This window comes from Humulus lupulus, chromosome 1 (assembly GCF_963169125.1).
Source record: "Humulus lupulus chromosome 1, drHumLupu1.1, whole genome shotgun sequence".
Lineage (NCBI taxonomy): Eukaryota > Viridiplantae > Streptophyta > Magnoliopsida > Rosales > Cannabaceae > Humulus > Humulus lupulus.
Window position 1 is genome coordinate 8831424 of NC_084793.1, and position 10288 is coordinate 8841711.

Genomic DNA, 10288 nt, shown 5'->3' on the forward strand with positions numbered 1-10288 from the left:
TTGGAGTGTTAGAAACGCGGTTGGGAATGGCCCAGGGTGGAGCGCCGCGGCCCTGTTCTTGAGGCGCCGCGGCCCTTCTTTGAAGAAGCAGGTGGAGGCCTTGTGCCTGCTGGGCGCCGCGGCCCTTGATGAAGGGCGCCGCGGCCCTAGCCTCTGGGAACCCTGGGGGCCGCGGCCCAAGGTGCTAGGGCCGCAGCCCTTGCCCTGTTTTCGCCCCGTTTGCTCGTTTTGACCCCGGGAACCTAGTTTTAGGCCTCGGGAGTGTCCTTGCTACTTGGATTAGTTTGGATTGATCTCTTGGAGGTTAGATAATGGTTTGAGACCCTTGATTATCTTGATTATTGATGGTATCCCATATGTGTTGTGATTAGGTAACCGCTAAAGGACTAAAAGCTAAACCGTTCTCAAAGGTTGTTCTTTTGCTCATTCTAGCTCGAATCAAAGGTAAGAAAACTGCACCCAAAGTGTGACATGCATGGATATTTGTGAGGCATGTTGATTGTATGAATATGGACATGGATTGAATACAGAATCGACAAAAGTGTTAGTATCAGCTGTGAGGCTGTGACTTACTTGTAAGCTCGGCAGTGTTACTGGACACAGGTCAGGAAGCGCTGACTTACTTGTCAGAACGGCCTTAGCGTGAATCACGCAAGCCAACAGAGATTAGATCTAATCGTCTACTAGCATTGAATGACTCAAGGAGCATTAATGCCTGACCGACCCTGAGGGTCGATGAACAAACAGAGCTTGAAGGCTAGTGGCTTACCCATCAGCCACTCTTCCGCTACAAAACAGAGCTTGAATGCTAGTGGCTTACCCATCAGCCACTCTTCCCCTACAAAACAGAGCTTGGAGGCTGGTGGCTTACCTAGCAGCCACTCTCCCGCTAGAAAAGAGAGCTTGGAGGCTAGTGGCTTACTTAACAGCCACTCTCCCGCTAAAATCATGTGTTATTCATTTGTTTGAAAGCTTTATGCTCAGTGTGATTATAATGATAATCATTTGATAATGTTTATGAAAAGTATTGTGTTTTCTTGCTGGGCTTTGGCTCATGGGTGCTATGTGGTGCAGGTAAAGGGAAAGAAAAGCTCACCTAGCCTTGTGTGGGGAGCTGATGTGGTGTTGTGTACATATGCGGCCGCTTGACCACCACGACCAAGGCGTTCTCAGAGGAACTAGGGGGTTTACCCTATTTTTGCCGCTTAGGTCGGCGGGATTGTAAATTTAAAACTGTAATGGCCATTTTGTACTGAGAACCACTTGTAAATGTTTTGTTTAGCTCTGCAGAGCAGTTTGTAATAAAATCTCCATTTCCTTTTTATTGGCTTTATATACCTTAACGCGTTAACTACACTTAGAGCACGTTTTTGACCAAAGGACTCAGGCAATGAGTCAAATTTCCGGTCCACCGTTCACCGTAACTGTTCTGGGGTAGCTAGGGCAATGCCAAGGTTAAGGTTCCTATAGACTGGCTGGGCATGTACACACATCACTGAAGTCAAGCTCGACTCTTGGTTTGGTAACTCTTTATGTAGTTATGTCTATAAATGCCTAAGTGTGGTGCAAATGCTTTACCTGTAGGCCTGAAATACTATGAATTGTTATGTGATACATGCTGAGTGCTAAGTGCCATAAACATGTATCTGGTTGTGAATATTGAATGACTGTGGAATATGATAATTGTCTGCTTGTTCTTGGACCGTGAGGCGGCAAGAGGTTTAGTTATGACTACCCGATTGGCCGTATTGATTATTGTTTCAGTAAGGTATCAGTGACAGAATGAACCCAGAACAGACAGACACTACAGCTGGCCAAAGTGGTCAGGGTCAGAATAATGACAATAGTCAGGGTCAAGAGAATGACCAATCCCAGATTCCACAGCCAGCACCTGCAAACTGGCAGCAGTTGTTTAATGATTTGCAGGCTATAGTGTTGAAACAGGGAGAGGAGCTTCGTCTCCTGAGGCAGCAACAAGTGCCTGCAGTGGTTAATGTATCAGAGGCACCTTTTGTGTCAGTGCCAGTTATTGGGCAGCAGCCTGGGGTTGAAAACAGATTGGAACCTCTTTATGAGCGGTTCAGGAAACAGCAACCTCCAGTTTTTGAAGGCAGCGCTGATCCTATCAAAGCTGAACAATGGATGAGCATGCTTAACACTATTCTTGACTTTATGAAGGTCGTTGGTAGTGAGAGGGTGGCCTGTGCTGCCTATATGTTTCGGGAAGATGCCCGGATTTGGTGGGAAGTGGTTGGCCAGACCAAGGATGTTAATCTCCTGAGCTGGGAGGAGTTTCAGACCTTGTTTAATGAGAAGTACTATAATGATGATATAAGAGCTGCGAAGGCCGATGAGTTTATGAGGCTATTTCAGGGAAGCTTATCAGTTACTGAGTATGCCTTAAAGTTTGACCGTTTGGCAAAGTTTGCCAAAGAGCTGGTGCCCACTGATGGGACTAGGAGAGAGAGATTCCTCCAGGGGCTACAGCCCAGGTTAGCTCGTGACGTTCGCATCACCACTGTGGCAGGAGTCACTACTTATGCACAGGTGGTGGAGAAGGCACTCACAGTTGAGAGTGCGGAGATTAAGATCTGGCGTGACAATGCAGCCAGAAGGGATTTCAGGAGGCCAGGTCCTTCATTTGTTGGTTCTGGTAGGGGTGTTGGCCCCAGTGATCAGAAGAGGAAGGTTCCTGACACCTTCCCAGTTCCAGGTTCTGACAGGAGACCTCGTGGTGTTACAATAGGTCGTCCTGGGAGCAGTGAAGCCTGGAAGAATCGTCTTGAATGCCCTAAGTGCAAGAAGCGCCATTTGGGAGAGTGTAGAGAAAAGGCCTGCTATTTGTGTGGAGTAGTGGGACACCTTAAGAAGGATTGCCCTTAGATAGGGAAAGAAGAACCCATAACCAGCCCCTCAAACCTGTCTTAAATCACAACTTAACACCCAATTCAACCACCAAACATTATCTACAACTCACCCCCATCATAACCCAAGTTAAACCTCAACTAAACTTCCATTAATTCTCAACTAACACATCAATATCCTTAATTGAAAACTTAATAGAAAAACAGGGTATAACTCAAAACTCAGGTTCAATTCCTTACCTTAAGCTGGTTTGAATCCTTCGCAATGGCTGAGCTAGGTCTAGAATCCCCAAGCCTTGATTTCCCTAGCTTGCTCTTCAATTAGCTCTAAAACATTTGAAAGGAGGATGAGGGAGAACTTGTACGGGAGAGAAAGGAAGAAGAGATGAGGATGGATCTGTTTTATTCTGTTTTCCACAGCCTTCTAAATACTCAAAGCTGATATAAATCCTTAAGGTCAAAAGACCATAATGCCCCTAGGCCAAATAAATCCCTCTAAAGGCTTCCGAGGGTAAAACCGTCCTTTCCCGCCTATCTCGTTAATTATAATTAACGCTCTCCAATTCCCACTATTTTCAATATTCCCAAATACCAATAAATCATATCCCATTACCCTTTAATCCCCGGTAATGCTCTAGTCATAAAAATGACCCCGAGACTCACCCCGAGCCCCGAACTTAAACCCGTTATGACTAGACCGAGCACTTACATCTCATGATTGTCTCATGCCGAATAGATCGAACCAATCCACCTTATAATGTGGCTATATTAATTAATCACAACCATGCACCCAAAATATACAATTACGCCCACAGTGGCCAAATTACCAAAATACCCTTATAATAATAAATACTCCCATATGCATGCATATACCATCATATAATAATATAATTCACATGAACATGCATATATTCATTAAATACCATAATAAATCAATTATGGCCCTCCCGACCTCCTAATCAAGGTCCTAAACCTTATTAGGAAATTTGGGGCATTACAGATGGGGTCGTCCACTAGTTCAAGAAGCTTACCGGGTTATGGGAGCTTGAAGTGGATTTGTTTTTTGGTGATGTATTTGATTTTGAGGTGCATGATAAATTCTTATTTTGGTTTTTCTGGTTGATGTAGGTTATGATGAAGAAAAAGTTGAAAAGTCTTGATTTATTATTATTATTTTTGGGTTTTTGAGTTTGATTTTAGGGTTTTATTTTTATAGTTGTTCTTGAATAAGATGAGGAACATATAAAGAAGAAGAAATTCTTAATTGTGTATTGATAATAGTGATTTTGATTTTAATTTAGTTTTTATTTTTCACTTTAATATTGTTTAAATTTTTATCTAATTAAACGAATTATTTTATTTTTTTTCTTAATAATAATAATAATAATTTTTATTTGTTTTTTTTAATTAATTAATTTATAAAATTAGGGGTATTTTGGTCATATTGAAAAACTATTTAACCAAAATTGGGCTCAGGGTATTATTTTGATATGTTTTGCAAAACACATAGTTTAAATTATCATTTAACAAAACATACGAACCGATGAGTATTGGGCAAAACATAGGGACCAAACTGGTATTTTCTCATATGTGTGTATATATAAATATATTTATACTAGGTAGAAGCAATGTGCCTTGCACGTTGCTTGGTTTTAAATTTGTAAACATTGTCTATAATTTTAATAAAAACTGGTTCACTGTTTTTTTAATATATATATATATATAATAGAATGAATTATAATTATATAGTATATATAAATATTTATATCAATAATCTCTACATATATGACATCTAAACGCAACGTTGACACAGATATATATATTTACATGGCTACATGACATATATATAAAATACAATAATATTAAAAGAGAAATTAATAATATAAATAAAATAATAATAGAAAAAGTTATAGGTAGACAGTAGTATAAATAGGCTTGTAAATGATAGTCATTTAAGAGAACCATCTATTGAATCTTTCCCTGTTTGTGAATCCTGTCTAGAAGGCAAAATGACCAAGAAACCTTTCTCTTCTAAAGGTTCAAGAGCCACAGAACCACTTCAGCTAATACATACGGATGTTTGCAATCCATTTAATGTACAAGCAAGAGGAGGTTATGAATATTTCTTCACTTTCATTGATGATTATTCAAGATATGGTTACCTACACTTAATGCAAAGAAAATTTGAAACTTTTAGAAAGTTCAAAGAATTTCAAGCAGAAGCTGAAAAGCAATTAGGTAAATCACTAAAAGCTCTTCGATCTGATCAAGGAGGAGAGTACTTGGATTTTCAATTCGAGGACCATCTATGTGAGCATGACATTCAATCCCAACTCACTACACCTGAAACGCCACAGTAAAATGGTGTTTCAGTAAGACAGAATAGAACATTATTAGATATGGTTAGATCAATGATGAGTTTCTCATCTTTACCATTGTCATTCTGGGGCTATGCGATTCAATGTGCTCTAGACATATTGAATATTGTTCTATCTAAGTCTATCCAAAAGACACCCATAGAATTATGGAATGGTTGTAAACCTAGTTTACACCATTTTCGAATTTAGGGGTGTCCTGCACGTGTGCTTAAAGGAAAGACCAGGAAGTTGGAATCACGCTCTGAAGTGTGCATGTTTGTGGGAAATTCCAAAGAGACTAGAGGTTGATGTTTCTATAGTCCAAAAGAAAATAAAACATTTGTATTGACAAATGCAACTTTTCTTGAATATGACTATGTTAATAACCACAAACCTCACAGTAAGGTTGTACTGGAGGAGATGGTCTCGAATGAAGTTTCAAAGTCACCAGCAATAACCAATGAAAAACGACAAAAGGAAACTGCTAGTTCTAGTCAGAATAGTACAGAACTTCGTCATAGTGGGAGGGTTAGTAAGTAACCCACACACTATGAACACGAAGTTCAAATGCTTGTGTTTGACACAAACAAAGACGATCCATTGACATTTGAAGATGCAATGAATGATTCTGACAAGGAAAAATGGCAAGAAGCCATGAACCAAGAAATGGAATCGATGTATTCCAATTTTGTCTGGGTTCTTGAAGGTCCACCTGAGAATATCAAACCCATTGGTTGCAAGTGGATATTCAAGAAGAAAAGAGGAGCGGATGGGAAAGTAGAGACTTTTCCAAATGTTACATCCTGTAAAAATGGGTTGACTATGAAGAAACCTTTTCTCCATTAGCCATGCTAAAATCCATTTGTATACTCTTGTCCATAGCTACATGCATGGATTACGAGATCTGGCAAATGGATGTCAAAACAGCTTTTCTGAATGGCTACCTTGACGAAATCATTTACATGTCTCAACCAGAAGGGTTTGAACTAAAAGGTCAAGAGCAAAATGTTTGCGAGCTTCTTAGGTCCATTCATGGACTCAAACTAGCTTCTAGATCTTAGATTCTTAGATTTGATGACACAAGTAAAACATTTGGTTGTTGAACAAAATGTTGACGAACCTCGTGTCTATATACAAATCAAAGATGGTATAGTAGTATTCCTCATTCTTTACGTTGATGATATATTACTGATTGGAAATGACGTAACATCATTATCAAGGATAAAGAACTAGTTAGCTGAACAATTCCAAATATAAGATTTGGGAGAAGCCAAGTATGTTCTGGGCATTAAGATTCTTAGAGATAGACAAAACAAATACTTAGGCACTGTCTCAAGTACGTTATACTGATAAGGTGCTAGAACGCTTTAATATGCAAAACTTCAAAAAGGGTGAAATGCCAACCCGTTCTGGAGTATTCCTTTCCAAGGAGGAGTGTCCCAAAACACCTCAGGAAAAGGATGACATGAGACAGTATCTCTATGCCTCAGCAGTAGGCATCTGATGTACGTCATGTTGTGTACAAGACCTGACATTTGTTATGCAGTAGGGATAGTCAGTCGTTATCAATTCAATCTTGGATTGAGTCATTGGATTGCAGTGAATAATATTCTCAAGTATCTTCGAAATACTAGAAATTATATGCTTGTATATTCAGGTGGAGACCTGAACCCCACTGGTTACACTGATTCTTATTTTCAATCAGACAGAGATAGTCGGAAATCGACTTCGGGATCAGTGTTTTTTCTTGGAGGAGGAGCATTATTCTGGCAAAGTATTAAACAAACCAGCATTGCAGACTCCACCATGGAAGCCGAATATATAGCGGCTTGTGAAGCCGCTAAGGAGGCTGAGTGGCTCAAAATAGTTCTACACGGATCTGGAAGTGGTTCCAGAAGTGAACAAACCACTTGTTCTTTACTGTGACAACAGTGGAGCAGTGGCTAATTCTAAAGAACCAAGAAGCCATAAGAGGGAAAAGCATATAGAGCGCAAATACCATTTGGTCAGAGAAATCGTACATAGAGGAGATGTGCCCATTCTGAAGTCGTATCATAACACATTCTAGCATACCTGTTTACGAAGATGCTTCTTGCAAAGCAATTCGAGGGTCATGTACGAAATATGGGATTGAGAGAAATGCCTCACTTGCTTTAAGTACAAGTGGGAGATCGTTAGGAGTGTGTCCTAAAAGCTTGTAAAAGACATTTTTTTTATGTGAATAAATAAATACAATGGTTTATTATTATTTTTATATTTAGATTGTTAAATTATTGTTTGAATAATTTTGTAAATATCAGATTAATTCCATATTCATTATTGAGGATGTGATCTTGTATTAGTACGAGAGAATTAAGATCACATGAATGAATAAAAATAGTCAACAACAACAAATTAAAGTTATGGAATCCTATAAGTGGAGTTGTAAGTATTGTTATCCAAAAAAATTAGCAATGATGACATGGAAAGTGATCCCTGGACACGTGGCTGACACCTGGAAACGTTCTGTTAGAGTATTGACCAGAAGATGCATTAGAAGCAGTAAGCGGCCCAGTCTTTCCTGCGACCAGTCTGGTCGATAGTTCCGCATACAAAGCATCATTTATGAGAAGATCTTTGTAAATCCCGAATTTATCTCACACAATCTCCTGAGTATCCGATGATTCAGGAGAGAATATCTATAACAATCTATTACAATCCCCCTTGAGCCTATAAATAGCAAAAGATAGCTCAAGGAAGGGACTTTTGGCTTCGGAATTATTTGAAACTATAATAATTCTCCTAGTGATATTGTATTGTTCTTCAAAGGTTGGTGAAACTCATTGAACCCTTGTTCTTTGATCACTCCTTTGATTCTATATCAATAATAGTCTCAGTGGACGTAGGTTATTACCAGATCCTGGGGCCGAACAACTATAAAAATATCGTGTTGTTATTCATTTTTGTCATTGCGTTCTTCTCATCATATTCATTCATATCAAGCATATTCTGACTCCGTGTCAGTTAGCCAAATCTTGGGTCAACATTCTGGTGCTTTCATTGAGAGCTTGATTAATCATTGCAGAGAAAACTAATGGCGAAAATTGGAAGGAAAGCTGGACAGGCGGCCGCCGCTGCACCGTCAAACCCGCCACCTCCTCCTCCTCCTGCAAGCGTGGCGGAGGATGAGCCACATCTGGACTTTGAGGAGGAAGAGATGGATGATGCAACACTGAAGAGTACCCTGGGCGCGTTGCAAGAAAAGCTGGCTAATCTGAGAGCCAGTCAGGAGACTGCTGCCGGAGTTTTGGCACGGTAGCAGCAGGAGATTGAACGGTAGCGGGCGGAGCTAAGCGAAAGGCAGGCGGAGATGGACCGCCGCCAGAACGAAGCCATGGCAGCCCTTGAGGCCGCCTTGCAGCTGGCAAGGAATCGGCCCGCACCTGCTTCGCAACCTGACCAACCTGGCAATGGACCACCCCAGAGGGGTCCTAATCCAAGCCCACCGATCCAGCCTTCAAGTCCGCAAAGGCCCGAGCAGCCTCAAGCGCCCCATGACGACGCCCCACTGGACCCTGAGGTGCAGCCACCATCCCAGGCTAGTCGTGGCGATCCCCCGCAACTAAGGCAGAATCGGGTCGAGCATCAGCCTCGTAGTCCTAGACGCCGTAGGGGCGATGAACCAAACCTACCGAACAGAGGTCACTATCCCCCTGGTAACAGGAAGGACTCAGAGTTAGGCTCTGCGGTCTGGGGTCCCCCACGGCACGATGATGCACGGGGACACCACGACCAGCGCAGGCCGCCCTCTAACGCTCGGAATATTTCAGCCAGGAATGGAAATCGAGGGAACAGTCGATCCCACCATAGCCAGTCGAGGTTCAGAGATGGCCATGGATATAATGAGGCTGACTAAGGCAAAGGGGACGCTGGCCGAAGGAATGAAGAAAGAGGTAAAGGCAGGAGCCAGGTACCTCAAGATGACCGACCCAATAGATGGGATGCCGAGGGGCAGCCCAAACAAAATAATGTCTTCAACAGGCTCGGGGGTAGCGAGCAGCGGAGAAGAGACGAGGATTTGCGTGACGTACTTAATGATCGCCGCGAGCGGCATGGTGAGAACGTCCCCCCAGCAACAGAGGCCACAGCAATTCCTGCCGCTGTACAGGCCCAGATAGACGCCCTCAACCAGGCAGTGCAACAGCTGGTCGGGGGAAGGACATCCTACATCGATCACGATAAGAGGAAAGGCACTCCTTTCGTACAGATGATAGCTAATGTTGAAACCCCAAGCAAGTTCAAAATGCCTACACTCCCAAAATTTGACGGGTACGGAGACTCAGTCTCTCATGTCAACAAGTTCGAAATTCAAATGTACATTCAGAAAGTGTCCGAAGACGCTCGGTGCAGGATCTTCCCTGCAACACTTTCTGAAGCTGCGCAGGAATGGTTTTTTAAGTTCCCTCCCACGAGCATAGTTTCCTGGGAAATGTTCGTAAGGGAGTTTTACGGACAATTCTATGCAGGTCGTGTGCATCCAACTGAAGCAAACCAGCTGGTTGAAATTTGCCAGCAGGATGGGGAGTCAGTAAAGGATTACGTCCAGCGCTTTATGCGAGCGGCGGCTGGAGCAAAAACGGTGGGAGAAGAAGGCAAGATGATGGCCATTACCGCAAGGGTTAAACGTTGTTCTCCCCTCTGGAAAAGTCTCCGAAAAGAAGGAGTGAGAACTAAACAAGAATTTTTAGACCGAGCTGATCGCTACATCAAGCTCGAAGAAGCCATAGCTGATGATGGAAAGCCCTCAAACAAGGGTAAGAAGGCTGCCGAACCCGCCGAACCCGCCAATGGTTCCAAACCTAATGGCAACGGCAAGGGCAACGGGAACGGCAACAGTAATGGAAAGAATGGTGGAAAACGGCCATATAATGAGCCTTCCACCTCCGACAACAAACGAGCCAAGGGTAATCATTATGAACCCCGGTTCACTAACTACACTGCTCTCGTTGAGTCTCGGGGGGAGGTTTATCAGGCCACAAGCTATAGTGTGCCTTACAAAAAACCTGGCCCCATTCAGAAGGATATTTC